At 42.1% G+C, this 19,176-nt stretch overlaps 1 protein-coding gene across 2 annotated transcripts in view; it reads right to left on the reverse strand.

Annotated features, from left to right (window-relative positions):
* Positions 1 to 251: 251 nt before the first annotated feature.
* The window catches only part of ADPRM (ADP-ribose/CDP-alcohol diphosphatase, manganese dependent), a 331,886-nt gene continuing 312,961 nt past the window's right edge, over positions 252 to 19,176 (reverse strand). The window contains exons 7-8 of one of the 2 annotated variants that reach the window (XR_016388840.1): positions 17,304 to 17,420; positions 252 to 10,571 (exon numbers count right to left, since the gene is read on the reverse strand). The gene's annotated coding sequence lies outside the window, so the exon portion shown is untranslated. Of the gene's footprint in view, positions 10,572 to 16,975; positions 17,421 to 19,176 lie in introns of those variants that run through there. The other variant, XR_016388841.1, reaches the window with a different exon arrangement.

Genomic DNA, 19,176 nt, shown 5'->3' on the forward strand with positions numbered 1-19,176 from the left:
CTGATCTGCTTTCTGTCTGCATGGATTTGCCTATTCTGGATATTTAATACAAAGGGAATCATTCAATAAGAGGGGACTAGGTAATTCCCTGGTGGTCCAGTGGTTAGGGCTCAGCGCTTTCATTGCAGTGGCCCAGGTTCAGTCCTTGGTCAGGGAACTAAGATCCCACAAGCCATGTGGTATGGCCAAAAGGAAAAAAAAAAAAAAATATATATATATATATATATATATATATATATATGGACCAAAAATTCAATGGCATAAAATGTAGGTTAATGGAAATCAGTATTTTTTTCAATCTATATTGCCACTATACTGTATTGTCATATACTGTACAATACTGATTGTGCACTGAAATAAGAAAGTCCCAAATGATTAAGGCTTTCACCTATTACTGTATCCTTCCTCCAATAAAAGGTAATAAAGTTAGCCATCCCTCTCCAAATGGGGTTGGCCAGAGGATGAGACAAGCCAAACACCAATCGTGTTTTTTCCAAATTCATGTTATTGTCTAATGTGGTATTTTAGGACACACACACACACACACACACACACACACAGCTTGAATTAAAATCCAAGGATTGCTACACTTGTAGTTGTAGACCATACCATCTTCTCTAGCTACTCTAAGTAGGGAGGAATTTATTAAATGGTATTTAGTAACTTAGAAAATCTTTGGAAAGGCTGATAGAACAGGCTTCAGGTTAAGTTCAGGAACAATTATGGGTGAGAAACAGAGCAGAAGCAATTACCTCTGCCATGTTTCGAAAGCTGTTTACTTTTGTTTTTCTCTGTAAAATGTATGACCCACACTTTCCTCTTAACTTTGTTTCAAATCAAAGTGTCACTTGGGTGCATCTGATTGGTGGAAATTCAGTTAAGTTGCTTGCTGTTATCATGGTTGATTTTACATCATTATCCCTTTAAATCCAGCACATTCTTATCAGCTACTTGGGGATCAACACAGAAAGCCACCACAGAGGCTTGCACTTGCCTCTAGAACTTCCCGGGGCTCACGAACGATCTTAGGCTTCTTCTTACGGACTCCAGACCTTTCTTTTGTTGGCTCCCATCATGGCTGATCTCAATGGCTTCATACATTGACTCTCCCTCTCTGTCCAGCTCTGTTTGAATCAGTGACCTTATTTTAAACTGCCTAGTTGAGTCTTAGGACACAGTTTCCAGGGATTGTGGCTCAGTTCCATGCACCAAAACTCCGGGAAAGTTTCCTCCATCATCCAGGACACACCCAGGACTTTGAAATACTTCTCCAGACAGCCCCACACTATCCTCAACCCTTCTAACAGGGGGAGGAGGAGACACTGTACTATTATTGTTGTTGTTATTAATAAGAGAGAGTGTGCTAGCAGAGGAAGGCTCCCAAATAAAGAGAATACTGTCCCCTGGATTTGTGCAACATGGAGATACTGACACAGTATCCACTGGTGGGAGAGAGAAAGAACTGGAAAGGAAGCAAGTGGTTATAACAGAAAGAAGGTCGGGGGAACCTGAGATCATACACGGAGACCAACACAGTAGCTTTAAGGGTTTTGAGGGCCCTAACACACTTCTCTTGCAAGCAGCAAAATAAGACTTCGTAATGTGTGTCTCCGGGCTTGCAAGCCACGGTCCTTTCAACGAATATCTAGGTGTGGGCGGGGAGGGAGGAAGATCATGAGACCCGCATGCTCTCAGTATTGTACCTGGAAGCACCTTGTTCCTCTCTATCATCGTCTATTTCATGTACCGTTTAGCACACCACGTTTATGCTTACGCCTGTGATCTTTTGAAGATCTAAGCTCATGAATCTCTGTAAAGTTCAAAGAAATCTCATTTAATGTTATCTCCACGCTGTGGGTGATTTTTTTTTCCACTTGATAATAAAGATTTTGTTTTTAAAAATAAGAAAAAATGCCTTTGATATCCTAACTTTGAGAATTCCTTCCAAATACATTTTCACGTGTGCAAGTATGTTTATATATGTCAGATTATGTGACTTTGAAGTGTTTGTGGGTCCCAATGTGTGCATTCATTCATGTATGTGTGTATACACATACATGTACATTATGAACTGTTGCTATTAAGTAATGACATTGGTTTTTGTAACATGAATGCTGAAACGACAAAAGGAGCGAACATCTAGGGCAGTGAATCTCAACAGGGGGCAATTCTGCTCCCTGGTGCGTGTGGGAGGGGCATTTAGTACTGTCCGCAGACATTTCTGGCTGCCAAAAATGGGGTTAGGGTGCTCCTGGCATCTAGTACACAGAGGCCAGGGATGCTGCTAAATATCCTACAGTGCACGGGGCAGCCCCCTGACCCCTGCCCATGACAAAGAGTTATTTGTCCTAAAGTGTCAATAGTGCCAAGGTTGAGAAACTCAGTTCTAGACACATAGTACTGAACAAAAGTTTACTGGGCACCTATAATATTCAAGACTCTGTTTTAGCCTTGGTTCAGAAATAAGCATAATGCAAACATCTACTGCTACGCCCCCCATGTATTTAGTAAGGGAGTGTATCAGGCAGGGTCTCAACTGGAAACACTTGGTATGCACAGATTAAGATAAGTTGAAGAACTAGTTACAAAGGAACGAATATAGGGAGAGCATAAGGGAGAGTGTGGTGGCCTGGGCTAGTAGCCACCAAGGTGTTATCCTCCGTGGGACCTACAGAGCTAAGGTGTGGAGTGGATACTGGAACCTGGAAGGGGATGGAGTCTTCTGGTGCAGCCACCTTGAAGGGAGCGAGCTTCAGTTGAGAGAGTTAACCTTGAGGTGACCTCCAAGGGAAAGAACTAGGGGAGCAATTACCCCCACCTCCCTCCCACCTACGGTAAGGGCCCCCCATGGGCCAACAGAAGCCAGAGAACAAGCCAGAGAACAAGCTGGGCTTACAGCTCAGCCCAACAGGAAGCCGGATGGAGAACAGTGAGGGAGGGGGGCGGGCACCAGGGAACATGAAGGCGAACGAAGGTATCTGGGCAAGGGCTTACTTTGTAAAGGACTCTCACTGAAAGCAGATACTGGTAAGAGCCACCAAATCAAGGGCTCTCAGCTTTCGGAGGCGTGAGGGGTTCTTTCTAGCTTGGATGAGCTCAGGGAGGCCTCAGTAAAGGATGCGGCATTTGAAAGGCAGCCTTGGGAAGTGACTAGAGTAACCAGCATGTCAGCCTTTTCCCACTTTGAAAGGGCACCTTCGTCTCGTACACGCAGGGAGGGGGGGTGGGCTTCGGCTGCAGGCCTCACCAGCCTCCTCTCCTGCCCACGGATCCCAGCCCTGCCGCTGTTCCTGGAACATGCTGCTGGAAAGCATCTCCCAGCTAGGACACTTCTCCCTGGGCCTGGCCACGCTCACAAGGGGGACTGGGCAGGCTCTGCTTCTCTCCATTAGCCTGTTTCTTTGTTCTTCGTAACACCACTATTTTACATATATATAAGCATATATATGTACATACTACTTTCATATATATGTGTATGTGTGTATATATATATCAACTGTTACGTAGGATTGCAGTACCCAAAGGACATTTACATAATAGAGGAGCACAGATATTTAAAACCTTAATATGCCTTTCACCCTAGTACAAGGGAAAAACGCTCACCAAATGAAACCCACACAGGGAACGCCCTCCTGCGCTCCTCCAGCTCCTAGCCATGCTCTCCCGTTTGGGGGTCTGTTCCTCGTTGTGGATCGTCTTCTACTCTCCCTCCTATGAGTATTTTTAAAAATATATTTATTTTATTTTATTTATTTGGCTGCACCGGGTCTTAGCTGCGGCACGCAGGACCTTTTTAGTTGCGGCATGCATGTGGGATCTAGTCCACTGACCAGGGATTGAACCCGGCTCCCCTTCACTGGGAGCAAGAAGCCGTAACCATGGGACCACCAGGGGCCACTCCTCTTCCCCTAGCGGCCTCTGTACGTAGTGAGTTGCTGACCATCCTCTTTGTTCTATTGATAGCTCATTGGAAAGCCGTGGGGTTTCTTTCCAATTCGGCCTCCACAATGGGCACATCTGCCTTTCCCAAGGATAAATATTAATTATCAGAGATATTACACTCTAAACCCAGAAGGTGGAAGAGAAGTATTTTTCTTACATCCCCAATGCTTTCAAAGCCTCCTCTCTATGTGTAATGAACACCTCGTATCATTTACTTTTGAACAGCGTAAGCGCGCCCACCCTTTCAAACTAGGACCCCCTAGAGCCTGCTGGAAATAAGAAGTGGGCCCATTTTCCAGCTTTATGCCTCTTAAGAACTGCCCTCATGACAACACTAAGACCTAACAGGGGCTTTGTAATTAGTTCTTAATTACAAGGCGAGATTAAATTCCTAGCCAGCCAAGAGCATTCTCTTCCCCAGACTCTGAATGGAGAGAAAAAGGATGGTTTTGTTCTTCTAGTAACATAAGATTTTACACTGAGAGATGAGAGCTGGAGCATGAGATCTGATATTCAAGGTGGAAAGAACATCGTAAGCACAGAGATTGGAAATAATGCACATAACCTATTGTTTAAATGAACATTGGTTAGAAATGTGAAAGCAATGAACTGTGGGTGTATACCTAGTAGGCACCAGATTATAGGTGATGTTTAATTATTTCCTTTAAAGATTGATTTTGTATTTTAAAAAATTACATGCTGCTGATTTAGAGAAGGATATTAACTCACTGGAATAGAATCACAAAAATCCATTTGTTTTTCCAGTTTCTGCTGCTACTTGGGTTAACTCCTTCCCCCCCACCCCGCCACTTGATAGTAGATTCCCTTCACGACATCATAGTTGAATTCCATAACTTTTTGGTCCCTTTGGGTTATTCTGTCAGTCTGGTTTCCTTTCTCAGACTGTGTTGTTTTTGAAATTGTTAATTTCACGGTCATTCCAAAGTCCTCTTCCACCATCCCCCAGCTCTTCCCCCAACTACAGGGGCCAAACTCAACAACAGCGGCTTAGAACAGGGAGGGTGATACACACCAAGCTGCTGTTGGGGCCCTGGGGAGGGAGAGGGTTGGAGCATCTCCTTCCTGGCTGTCCAGTGGGAAAGTTGCTTCTTTCTGTTGGCTGCTGTTTCCTCTCTAACACTCAGTAGCCAGAAGCCATTGGTTCTGCCTGAGTGTCAAGTTTCCAAAGGAATGTTGGTTACTTGAGGGAGGGTACCTGTTGGTGTTTCAGGGAGCCCTAGGCAGCCCTGCCCCCTGCACGTTTCCCTGGGTTCAACTCCTAGTTGTGATGTGTCCCTCATCTTCCCCCCAGTAGCCACTCCAGACTGTCTAGCCATCCCATCTTGTCTATGGGGCCGCCATACCAGGTTTCAAGCTGTCTGGAGCTCTCTCCTTCACGCCTGGTCAGGAAACACACAGGTTTGCCACGTGAAATGAGGAGGGTCACTGGTTCCCTACTGGCATATACCCTTCTGCCCTCTACAGCGCTGACAGGAGGCATCTTCTTGTCCCCTTTCGACCAAGATGATCTCCAGTCCCCAACTTAGTGGAGGGAAAGAAGGCTCAGGCACTTTCCTGAACCCCCTGGACTCTCCTAGTTGTTCTCCCTCTTAGCGTTGTGGAGAACAGGCTAGAGCCCGTTTTCACGAACTGACACTCCTTCAAAATGCCACCTTCTCTCCCTGTCGCCTCCTTTCCTGTTGCCGTTGTGTGTGAGGAGTGGGTGGGTGGTACTCTCTTCACTGAATGGCATCCTTCTACACGCCCTGAAGGAATGGGGCTGAACACAGAGCCGGTGGTCCTAGCAAGTGAGAAGGTGGGGTACCTCGTAACAGCTGTTTTCAGCCGTGGACCTGAGTAGCCAACTGCAATAGGTGGCAACTGACAACACGGTGTCACTGTTATGACCACCCTTCAGAGATACGCGTATCCCCTCCCACAATTTGGTTCGGATGTCAGAAATGATGATGCCACACATTCACCAAGAAGGTATGAAAAGTTTTACTACTTAGGGATTTGAGGTCTCTGGGGGAGAGCAGAGCGGTACTCTTAAGTAGACCCCAAATAACTTCAGAGATGGAGGAAGGGTGCCAGGCCTGGGTTTTTAGGGCAGTTAAGGAATGGGGCCAGGGTGAGAGTTCTCAGGCAGGGGCTGGGGCTAGCTGGGTTTCACTCTCCTGCTGGCGCCAAGGAGGCTTTCTTATCAGTTTCCCCAGATGTGGGGTACAAGGGGTAGAGGGAGGGGTGGAGCTTAAAAATTGTCAGTTGTTGAACATAAAAAACGGGGCCCACAAGCACGTGAAAAGATGCTCAACATCACTAATTATTAGAGAAATGAAATCAAAACCACAATGAGGTATCACTTCACTCTGGTCAGAATGGCCATCATCAAAAAGTCTATGAATAATAAATGCCAGAGACTGTGTGGAGAAAAGGGAACCCTCCTCCACTGTTGGTGGGAATGTAAATTGGTGCAGCCACTATGGAGAACAGTATGGAGGTTCCTCAAAAAACTAAAAACAGAGTTGCCATATGATTCAGCAATGCCACTCCTGGGCATACATCCAGAGAAAACTCTAATTCGAAAAGATACATGCATCCCAAGGTTCGTGGCAGCACTATTTACAATAGCCAAGACATGGAAGTGACCTAAATGTCCATCGACAGATGAATGGATAAAGATGTGGTATATATCCACAATGAAGTACTACTCAGCCATAAAAAAAGAATGAAATAATGCCATTTGCAGCAACATGGGTGGACCTAGAGATTATCATACTAAGTGAAGTAAGTCAGGCAGAGAAAGACAAATACCATATGATATTGCTTATATGTGGAATCCAAAATATGATACAAATGAACTTATATACAAAACAGAAACAGACTCACAGACATAGAAAATAATCTTATGGTTACCAAAGAGAAAAGGGGGGAGGGATAAATTAGGAGTTTGGGATTAACACATACACACTATTATATATAAAATAGATAAACAACAAGGACCTACTATATAGCACAGGGAACTATATTCAATATATTGTAATAAACTGTAATAGAAAATAATCTGAAAAATAATATATATATATATATATATACACATATATATATGAATCACTTTGGGGGAATTCCCTGGTGGTCCAGTGGTTAAGACTCTGAGCTTCCAATGCTGGGGGCCCAGCTTTAATACCTGGTCGTGGAACTAGGATCCCACAAGATGCACTGCGCGGCCAAAAAATAAACAAACCCAAAACGGAATCACTTTGCTGTACGCCTGCAACTAACACAATATTGTACATCAACTATACTTCAATTAAAGACGTTTAAAAAGAATGGGGCCAGATTCTTTCTTACAGTTACGTAGACATTAGACAAAACTCAGACGGTACTGCTCTTCAAAGTCATCGCTGCGGAAAGCTGGTCTGGTCCTCCAAGGAGCAGAAACCAAGACAGGATTAACTGTGCAAGGGTTTTTAGGAAAAATGCCTGCCAGGGAAAAAAACAGGGAGCAGACCAGACAAGCTGCAAGAGCCATCAGACTGTGACACAGAAGTCTGACCTTGAGTGAAGGACAGAAAGAGAGAAGGTTTGACGGAAATGTCCTAGGCTGCCATGTCATCTGCAAAAGGATCAGCAAAGTCTGGGGATGTTTCTGTGCTGAGGTCGGCCATCCCAGGAGTCTGCGCCAGGAAGGGGTCTGCCTTTGTGTCCCGGCTGCATGCGGGTCTGAGCTGGCAGGAGCCCTGGCCTTCGTGTGCACAGGTGGCTTCCCCGGCTCTGCAGCTGGGCCCCTGTCAATTGACCTTCCTATAGGTGGAAGCCTGGGAGGCAGCCTCATGGCCACCCCATACAGACACCTAGTCCAATGATTGTTTCATCGCTAAAATCATTTTGCAGCTCCTTTTCAGGGAGATGTCTTCACAGGAGAGTATAGAAGCAATGAAAGGGCAGAGAGTTTCATAGCTTTTAAAAAGACCCTTTACTCTTGACCAAAACCAGCATCGGCCAGCTAGAGTACCCCTCTTAGTACTTATCTGTGTGGATTTGGCTATTACACACACACACACACACACACACACACACACACAAAGAATCTGCACTTAAATGATAAAAGTCATCATTAACAACATCCCAAGGAATATGCCACAGGATCTGAAGGCAGTATCTGAATTAAAAGGAACAATTCCAGACACCTTTGGAACAATGGTAACATGGTAAGAATAACTGTACTGCCTTCCAAGGTGACTTCACTGAGGTGGACCATTCTTAGCATATACAGGATTTGGGGGACAATAGTGAAAATTCAAAATAGCTCTGCTTTATACCTTCATTTCTTCTCTGTGTGTGCACGGACAGATGGGTATGTGCGGGAATTATTCACCATGAAGCTGATGAATGGACTCTTCCAAAGCTCTGTGCTTAGTTTTGAATTTGTACTTTTATATTCTTTTTATTTTCAAGGGGAGATTCCCAAATTTTATAACTTTTAGGATCCACAACGCCTTCATCCACGCCAGGAATGTGTATTTGTGTCTGCACATCCTGGCTGTGTTTGTGTGTATTCCTATGGCTTCCTTCCCCCCATCCTCACACTTGGGTGTATATGGTTCTCCAGGTGGGGTAATGTTCTCCTTCACACATGTTTTTAAATGTCTTTGGATTGTTTAACAAAAAGAAGTTAAAGGGTAAAAGAGTAAACACTTGCTTAGACAAATCTCTGAACCAAAGTGAGGGACGGAGGAGGGACATTTTTCTTTCCCTGTCGGGGGCTCAAGCTTCAAGATTCCAATGTAGTCAAATTTGGGGGAAATGATCTTTCTTCAGGCCACTAGAGGGCACCAGTGTGCAGACAATTGTCAGGTTTGGGAGGGGTGCCGAGCTCCACGGAACAAGAGGGAAGGTGACTCTCACATTCCCATAGCCACCGAGTCCCTCTCCTTTTCAAAACACCTCTTCCTACACTCAGGATGTTTCTTTCCGGATCTCAATCATCCGAGTATTTCCTCCTCGCCTACCCTTCTACGAGGCTACACACCCCCCTCCTCCAGATTCCTTGTTGTCGTGACCATCATCTCTGTGGATGAAGGTTGAAGGACCCCCAGGAGCATAGACCAGGGAGACCTACGGGTCCCGGAAAAAACACTGAAATTATTATCAGGAGACCTGGACTCAAGCCCCAGATCTGTCATTGGCTGTGTGATCTTGAGAAAATCACTTTACCTCTCTGAACCTCTGTGTGCTTATCTGCAAAATGGGAGGGAGAGTCCTCTAAAGTTCTTTGTGTTTCTGAGAAAAAGACCGGATACAGTTAAGCATCCTGCTTTGAAGGCAAAAGCCTCGTTCTTTCCTGTCATGCCGAAAACCTCTCCTTCTAAAATTCTAAAACCTGCTTCCTTAGTATTCTTTATCAACTCCTGATGAATAAAATTTCAAATTAAGGACTTCTTTGGGTTTCCAGGCCAACATATAAGGAACTTGGACTTCAATTCTTCCACCCACACAACAGGAGAAAATATGAACAAACTGAAAATCAACAACTCTTCTTAGATCAATCAGAAAACTGACATCCTAGGGCAAACTGCTACCCCCCTCCCCCCCAAATGGAAGAGACAGACAGGTAGACAAAGAATCACACTTTACTGGAGCTGAAGATCAGGAGAAGAAAACTCTGCAAGAACCAGTACTGGGTTCCTTTTACCTAGTTTATCATGTCAAACTTGCAACAAAAAATGACAAAGCATACTAAGAGACAAAAAATGGAACAAAACAAAAAATAACACGGGTTGAAGAGACAGGGCAAACATCAGAACCAAACTCACATGTGGCAGAGATGTTGGAATTAGCAGACTGGGAATTTAAAATGACTATGATTCCAAGGGCTCTAATGGAAAAAGTAGACAACATGCAAGAACAGATTGGCAGATTGGGAATGGAAGCAGTGAGATGGAAACTCCAAGAAAGAATCAAAAGGAAAGGCTAGAGATCAAAACACCATGACAGGAATGAAGAACGCCTTTGATGGACTCATCAATAAACTGGACTCAGCCGAGGAAAGAATCAATGAGCTTGAAGGCATCAATAGAGACTTCAAAAACTGACGTTCAAAGAGGAAAAAGAATGAAAAAGATAGAACAAAATACCGAAGGGCTGTAGGACAGTAACAGAAGGTGTTATGTACGTGTATTAGGATTACCAAATTAAAGACTTCCTCTCTCATCTATTCATAACCACATCACTTACATAGCCACGTCACTCTACCCTGCAAAACCCAGAGCTGAACTAAGAAACCATGTTTTTGCTTGTAACTCCTAACATTGCCACACCTTATTAAATTATCTCTGTTTAAACAATGAAAGACTTCCCGAGGGATGTGTGAGAATTTGAGGCAGCGGAAAGGGGCTTACCTGGTTTCTCGGTCACCTCTTTGGACTCATTAAACTGGGCTTGAAGTGACTTCCGTCTTCTCCCATCTTCTGCCCGAATCTCCTACTCCTCAAAAGACAGCTCGTTCAAACCACTGGACTGTGACCAGGGGACTGGACTGGTCACTGGATTGTGACCAGTGAGCTGATATTTCTTCATGGTATCAACTGGAAAGTCATATCCCGTTTCCAGTGGAGCTTTGTCTGGAGCTGGAGCAAAATTGGACCAGAGAGTTTGGAGTAGCATGTGGAGAGGTAACTTCCTTGCTGTCACGTCAAGGTCACAGGCTTGAGGTCTGCTGACTATACTGATTTCTCCTGTTCTATCACTTTCTCTTTATTTTAATCACCTTCATTATAAATGTCCTCATAAAAGGCCTGCCACCTTCCATCCTCGTTGCTACCCTCCCCCAGTCCCATCTGCATCCTACTTAGGATTCTTCAGTAGCATTCTTCTTGAGAGGGACATTCAAAGCCATCTATGACCTAGTGAGTGGATCTCTCGTTGCACCCCCCTGACCTTCTCCTTTCTCACCAGCCACCATGTTCGTGCAACACTGAGCTGTTTGTAGTTATCACAACCCAAGGCATTTTACTTCCTTGTCCTTACGTATGCTGCTCCCTCTGCTAGAAAGATTTCTCCCCACTCTTGGACTACATGCTCTAAGATTCAGCTCAAGTGCCCCCTCCACCAGGAAGTCTTCCCTGAGAAGCCAGTCCAGGTTTCATGCCTCTCCTAGTTTCTCCCCCATATCACAGGCAGACCTCTGCTATGCCACTTCCCTGGACTACCATCGCTTTCCTAGTCACCTTCAAGTGCCTGGGGGGCAAGAATTGTGTCCCTTTCTCTAAGCTTATTATCTAGTACAATATATGGAACACGGTTTGTTACATGAATAAAAGTATGAAATAGTTGACAGAATGTAAAACTCTCAAAAATATGTTGTGAAAAGAAGGTGAATGTGGATCGTGAGGGAGAAGAAAAGAAAAAGAAGAAAAGCAAAGCAGAAAAGAAAGTAGGCAGGAAAGTTCTATGTACTGTTTTAAACATAATAATTGGAGGAATTAACATTTCAGTCCTGGTTCGGACTGTTAAGGAAATACAGTTTAAGAAATGCCTTTTTGAAAAACCTTAAAGATAAGAATCAGTAGAGCTTAAAACGAAATACGTCTTTCAAAACGCTAAATCTACTTGTCAAGCCAGAAAGCAAAGAAAACATAAAAAGGTGGAAAGCACAGAAAAAGATGACAGAACAAAGATCAAACATAGGAGTTGTATCAATAAAAGCAAATGGATCAAGCCTTTCTATTAAAAGACAAAACTAATGGGGTCAAAACCCCAAACCTGAGTATGTACTGTCTACAATTTACACACCTAAAATAAAGTGATCCAAACAGACTAAGATAAAAGCATGGGAAAAGACATGGCTGAAATATTAAAAAGGAAAAATATGGAAAATGGAAGTTACCATATTAACAGAAGACAAAGTAAAAAAATCTAAGGTAAAACACATTATGGGAGACAAAGCTTTTTGTTTTACTTTTTAATTAATTTAATGTTTTAATCAAAAAAAGTTAAGCATGGGCACAGTCTAAATTTTTTTTTACTTCTAAAAGGATATAACAAATACGTCAGGTCCTTATCCCTCATCCCCATCCAACATTCTAAAGGCAACATTTTTCAGTTCTTTTGGCTGTTTCTTATATGTAAGAAACGTGTTAAAATTAATGGACATAAACAGACCTCAGTTGATCGATGATATTAGCTTCTTATATTGCCAGCAAAGGATTTTTTTATACCCATTTTACTCTGCTCTCATTCTTCTGTTGTAATTATATCACAATTTGGAGGTTTGTCCATATCCACTATTGTATCAGTTAGGAATGTGCTTGGCTGCAAGTAACAGAAAACACACCTAGCAATGGCTTTCATGCAGTCAAAAGCTCATGTGGTGGTTTTAAGATGTCCTTAGGGACCCAGGCTTTTTTAATTTTTCTGTTCTCCTGTTTTAGGCTCATAGTTTTTGTCCTCATGGTCACAAGACAGCTGCTACACCTCCAATGTTGCACCCATGTTTCAGGGAGGGAAAAAAAAGGAAGGAAGAAGGGAAGCCAGAGGAGAGAAAAAAGAAAAAGTTTCCTAGGAACACTTAGCTCATGTCTCATTAGCAGGCTCTGTGTCACACACCTCCAACTGCAAGGTAATCTAACATTGCAAGAGTTTTTAGATAGGCACATTGCTGCCTGAACAAAATTGAGGTTTGGAATCAAGGAAGAAAGGAGTGTAGACACTGGCAAGGTAACCAACAGTGTGCATCACAGGTGTTTTTATTATTATCTCTATGTAAATAGTGCTAACGGTTTAACCAGTAATTGTCGTAAGTATTTTCTTTCTTGTACATCTTTTTGTTTTGCCTGGAGTCAGAGCTTGCCTCATTATTTTTCATTTGCTTAAGGTTTTTTTTTTCCCTTCAACTTGTGGCTAACTTTTCCCATAAATACCAAAAGCTCTGTAAGATATCTCTCAACATTATCTTCATGTGCTTACAGCCATCAGATAATCTATCATTTCGAACCTCTTTCAGGAGACATCACTACTTGAGACCTCCATCCTTCTGCTCCATCTCTAGGTTTGAAGCCACACTGTCAGCTGGGACATCCCTCCATCCCCTTTCCCCACTTTTCTGAGTCCTCGGTCTTTCATTTTCTTGTATTACTATCTAATTTTGTTGGAGTATATCCCTTAGTTGCTTTCTGGAAGGAAAAAAAGAGAAAAAGACGTATGCTAGTTTATATATATATTGTTTTAGACTTTTGCATTCCTACCCTGACACTTAATTGCAAATCTTGCCAGTCTAGAATTCTAGGTTGGATTTCGTTTCTATCCAATTTTTAAAGTCTTTGCCGCATTGCTCTTTTGAAGTCCAGTGCCATTCTGATCACTGATTTTTGCTTGTGCCCTGTTTCCCACCCCACCTTTCATGTTTTTAGGTTCTTCTCTTTATCTCAGTATTCTGAAATTTCACTATTGTGTGTACTGATGAATTTTATCACCCACTGTGCTGAGCATCTGGTAGGAAGTAATCTGGAACCGTTTATCCTTCAGTTCTGGGACGGTTAGTTTTATTGTTCCTTTAATAATACCTTCCCCTACATTTTCTTGATTTTTGTTTTCAGAAATTGTGACAAAATTAGGAATTGGATTCTTTCCTTTTGTCTATTTCTTTATAATTTTAATCTAAGTTCTTGAAGAATTTTCTGCTTTGTTTTCCAAACGCTACTGAACTTTTCATCATGGTTTTCACATTTTTAATTTCCAAAGGCTGCTTCTTCTTTGCTGATCGCTGCTCCCTGTCCCCTTTATAAACAGGTTTGTTTCATAGATGCACAATATTTTACTATTTCTGAGGATACTAATTACAGTTTCTTTAAAGTTTAAAGAAATTAAACTTTAAAACTCTCTGCATTATTTTCACTTCTGCTGATTTTGTTTTGATTCCTCTCTTTTGTATCAGGAGCCGTCTTCGGAGGTCTCATGATTCTCTGCTGTTCATATTTAAGAGTGAAGCACTGAAAGACTAATTGAAAACTACACCCATGGAAGTTATTGATTTCACTGTATGGGAAACAAGTGGCCACCTAGCTTTTCCTTTGGGAATCGAATGTCAATGTGGGTAGGTCTTTTCTTTGGCTGTGTGTAAAAGGATTTGGTTTCTCCAGCCTCCCTCCCAGAATTCTGTGGCTGATAGGAAATGTTCTCAACATTCTATGAACAGACTTTGAAACCTTATTCCCCTATGTTCGGACCTCCATCTCACCTGGCCCTACTCTATGGTCAATGTATCTGAGTTTAAAGGCTCTCAGGTGCAATTTTTGAAAAAGTATTTTTCTCTTGCTTTATACTGGGGACAATTGCTGACTATATAGGATAGTGGTAGGCAGGGTAGGGGACATTGGATCTAATTGCTTCCTGTAAAGACTTTCAAATAACCCTCTGGTTGTCAACGCTACCTCACCCCTGGTTTCTTTGGTACTTGCCTTCTCTAATTCCGAAGGTTTTCCAGCTCTCAGCCAGGCAATATTTCCTGCTTCTCACCAGTTTCCCCTCTGCCATAAGTGGGATAAACCTTTCTCTCATTGCTAAGCCATTTACAAGTCACCCATTCATGCTCCCTTTTCATGTAACAATATTGTTTGGGGTTGTACAAGTCTTCTGCTTTCATCAAAGATGGAGTTTGGGTTTCAGTTTCTCCTTGTTGTTTGGAATGATTTTGAAAAGAAATGAAAACGAAGCCACCTTTTCTCTATGATTTTAAAACTGGAAGCCTTATTTTGTTTTGACAAAAGTTACAACTCACAGAGAATGTGTCGCTGATAGCAAACTTTTATCTGGGCAATAATGCTGCATCAAAATACATAAAAACAAAATATTTGCTATTCATGGAGAAATTGACAGAATTAGAATGGTGGTGAGGAAGGTATTATACTTCTTTAAATCTTCAGCAGATCAAAAGGCAAAAATAGGGAGGTTGAAGATCTGAATAATGTAATTAATTCATTTTATTTAAAAGATATGTTTCACGAAAGATCCTGAATAGCCAAAGCAATCTTGAGGAAGAAAAATGGAGCTGGAGGAATCAGGCTCCCACACTTCAGACTATACTACAAAGCTACAGTAATCAAGACAGTATGGTACCGGCACAAAAACAGAAATATAGATCAATGGAACAGAGTAGAAAGCCCAGAGATAAACCCATGCACATATGGTCACCTTATCTTTGATAAAGGAGGCAAGAATATACAATGGAGAAAAGACAGCCTCTTCAGTAAGTGGTGCTGGGAAAACTGGACAGCTACATGTAAAAGAATGAAATTAGAACACTCCCTAACACCATACACAAAAATAAGCTCAAAATGGATGAAAGACCTAAATGTAAGGCTAGACACTATAACACTCATAGAGGAAAACATAGGCAGAACACTCTATGACATAAACCACAGCAAGTCCTTTTTGACCCACCTCCTAGAGAAATGGAAATAAAAACAAAAATAAAAAGTGGCACCTAATGAAACTTAAAAGCTTTTGCATAGCAAAGGAAACCATAAACAAGACAAAAAGACAACCCTCAGAATGGGAGAAAATATTTGCAAGTGAAGCAACTGATAAAGGATTAACCTGCAAAATTTACAAGCAGCTCATGCAACTCAATATCAAAAAACAAACAACCCAATCCAAAAATGGGCAGAAGACCTAAACAGACATTTCTCCAAAGAAGATATACAGATCGCCAACAAACACATGAAAGAATGCTCAACATCACTAATTATTAGAGAAATGCAAATCAAAACTACAATGAGGTTTCACCTCACACCAGTCAGAATGGCCATCATCAAAAAATCTACAAACAATAAATGCTGGAGAGACTATGGAGAAAAGGGAACCCTCCTACACTGTTGGTGGGAATGTAAATTGATACAGCCACTATGGAGAACAGTATGGAGGTTCCTTAAAAAACTAAAAATAGAACTACCATATGACCCAGCAATCCCACTACTGGGCATATACCCTGAGAGAACCATAATTCAAAAAGAGACATGTACCACAATGTTCACTGCAACACTATTTACAATAGCCAGGACATGGAAGCAACCTAAGTGCCCATTGACAGATGAATGGATAAAGAAGATGTGGTATATATACACAATGGAATATTACTCAGCCATAAAAAGAAACGAAATTGAGTTATTTGTAGTGAGGTGGGTGGACCTAGAGTCTGTCATACAGAGTGAAGTAAGTCAGAAAGAGAAAAACAAATACTGTATGCTAACACATATATATGGAATCTAAAAAAAAAAAAAAATGGTTCTGAAGAACCTAGGGGCAGGACAGGAATAAAGACGCAGAGGTAGGGAATGGACTTGAGGACACGGGGAGGGGGAAGGGGAAGCTGGGACGAAGTGAGAGAGTGGCATGGACATATATACACTACCAAACGTAAAATAGATAGCTAGTGGGAAGCAGCTGCATAGCACAGGGAGATCAGCTCGGTGCTTTGTGACCACCTAGAGGAGTGGGATAGGGAGGGCGGGAGGGAGACGCAAGAGGGAGGAGATATGGGGATGTATGTATGTGTATAGCTGATTCACTTTGTTGTAGGGCAGAGGCTAACCATTGTGAAGCAATTATACTCCAATAAAGATGGTAGAAAAAAAAAATCAAAACTGCCAGGAGTAAAAGAAAAGTAGCCAAGGGACTTCCCTGGTGGTCCAGTGTTTAAGACTTCACCTTCCAATGCAGGGGGTGTGGGTTCGATCCCTGGTTGGGGAACTAGGATCCCACATGCCTCACAGCCAAAAAAAAAAAAAACCAAAACATAAAATAGAAGCAATATCGTAACAAATTCAATAAAGACTTTAAAAGTGGTCCACATCAAAAATATCTTTTAAAAAAGTAGCCAAAAGAATAATTTCTTGATTAGATTTGGAAATGGAAACATGTATGTAATATATAATGCATATATTTATAAAATATCTACCTACAGGCATATATATTATATATATAAAGTGCATACATATATATTATATATGTGTGTTTATATAATGTGCATATGGTATGTATACATATATTAGTCTGTGTTTTAAAAAATTGGGGTATAAATTACACACAGTGCAATTTTAAAATCTTAAGCTTGATGAATTATTTTTTGTTGAGGTGTGGTTGATTTGCAATGTTGTGTTAGTTTCTGGTGTACGGCAGGGTGATTCAGTTATACGTATACATATGTATCTATAATTTTTCAGATTCTTTTCAATTATAGGTTAATGGAAGATATTGAATATAGTTCCCTGTGCTATACAGTAAATAAATAAATAAATAAATGAATAAAAGATATGTTTCAAACTCTGTACTTCACAGAGAATAACAAGAAGCAAAATACAAACCTCAGTGATGGATCCACGACCACATGAGAATGTGTTTCATGATGAAGTTGGCATTTCAGATCAGTAAATAAGGGGTAGATTATTCAACAAATGATGCTGGGAAAACTGGCAAATGATCTGGAAATAAAGAGAAAGAGACTAATGACTTCGGTCTTTTAGTTATTGCTGCCAATTCTTGGCAGGCGGTTTGACTACTGGGGCTTTCCCCAAAGAGTCCTCGTTCCCTGGTCTTTTGCACGCCACTATAGGGTACTTTCTAGGCATTCCAAAGAATAATCAGAATTAAGCCATTTGATTTCCTCTGGTGACTTAAATGGCTGTGCTATTTTGAAAGCCAAGAGGTCCTTCATACTTTGCCCCCTTAGGTGATTGCCTTGCATGCATTTGATAGCATGGAACGGCACGTTGGAGTCTTCCACCATGAGTTTGGAGGGGGCTAGCGCATGGGCTGAGAAGGTTGGGAATCCCACATTACTGAGCAAAGGTAGCTTTCTATTGTCAAGCCATCATAAAGCCCTCTAATGCTGTCTGAGGACTCCCGTGGGGCTCCTCCAGCTATTCCACTGCCTTCTGAATGCTTGCAGCTTTGAAAAGGCCTTCCAGAGAGCCTGCCTTCTTTCTGCATGCCCTCTCCCCCCATCCAGAAGGGATGTGCAAAATATTTATCAACTTTCATTGTGTCATTGGCACCATGAATGATGGAATATCCATCAGTCTAGAAAGTAGGTGTAATTAACCAGCCAGACCTGTGCATAGTAGGTGAACATCAGCTTTTTCTGTACCAGAGACAGTCCTCCTACAATTCTCCCAGGAGCATTTCCCCCGAACTTCATTTTGTTTGAGGTGTTATAGTCTCTCTTAATTTTTTCCTCCTTTATCCCTTTGAATTTATTGTATGGTTGTCCTTGCCTTCTCTGACATGTCTGCCTGATAATAATTTTCCCAGTTTGATTTACTATGCAAGTCTCTTGAGCCAGTACACTTCCGGAGGGGGCAGATGCCTCTACTGGCAGAATAGAAAGGGGTGTGGCCAGGCACATCTCCAGTGGTTTTCCCATTTTGGAAGCATCTTTCCCTTGCTTTTCCTAAGCTAGAGCTCTCTGCGAACAGGGCTTTCTCTCTTCCCAGTTACTCAAAATCCTCTCCCATTTGATTATACCACCATCTCTTAACCCTAAGAACCCATCTGGATGTTCTGTGTTCTGATGGCTGAAGAGCAAAGAGGATAAAAGTGAAGGATCCCACAGGAGATTTAGAGCCAAGCCCGGACGTGGCCAGTACTCCTTCTGCCCACACTTCACTGGGCAGAACTCAATAGCGCGTCCTCTGACCACTGTCAGGAAGGCTGGGAAATATCATTTAACTTATTGACAGAAGGAAGAAGTGGGTTCGTGAGCATCTCATCAGTCTCTGCCTCACTATTTTCTCCATCCTGCGGGATGTGGTACATGTTCTAAATTGATGACCAATCTGTGATAGTTCTTCTTTCCTTTTTATGTAAAGGAGCATTTCCATTGGAGTAGCCATGTTCTGCTTTTAGGCCGCTTGTCCTTAAACCTTGAAATGCATTGGAATTGCCTGGAGAGGCTTGTTAAAAATGCACATTCCTGGCGCCACCTCCAGGAAATTCCCCTTTTCCATGAAAGTTTGGAAATAATGTCAGCCAGAACGTGTCAAAAGTTTTCAAAAGTTGCACTGGCCAAAATGTTAATGGTGGTGGTCTTTGGATTATGGGTGATTTTCTTTTTCTTTCTCTTTGTACTTTCTAAGTTGTCTGATATGAACATGTGTTATTTGTATAAATAGGAAGAGGAGAGGCTAATTTGTTAAAGTTAATGGATGGACCTTCCTTGTCAAGGCACTAACTTGACAC

Source organism: Delphinapterus leucas, chromosome 19 (assembly GCF_059928025.1).
Source record: "Delphinapterus leucas isolate spDelLeu-1000000601 "Yukka" chromosome 19, BTC_Dleu_Yukka2, whole genome shotgun sequence".
Lineage (NCBI taxonomy): Eukaryota > Metazoa > Chordata > Mammalia > Artiodactyla > Monodontidae > Delphinapterus > Delphinapterus leucas.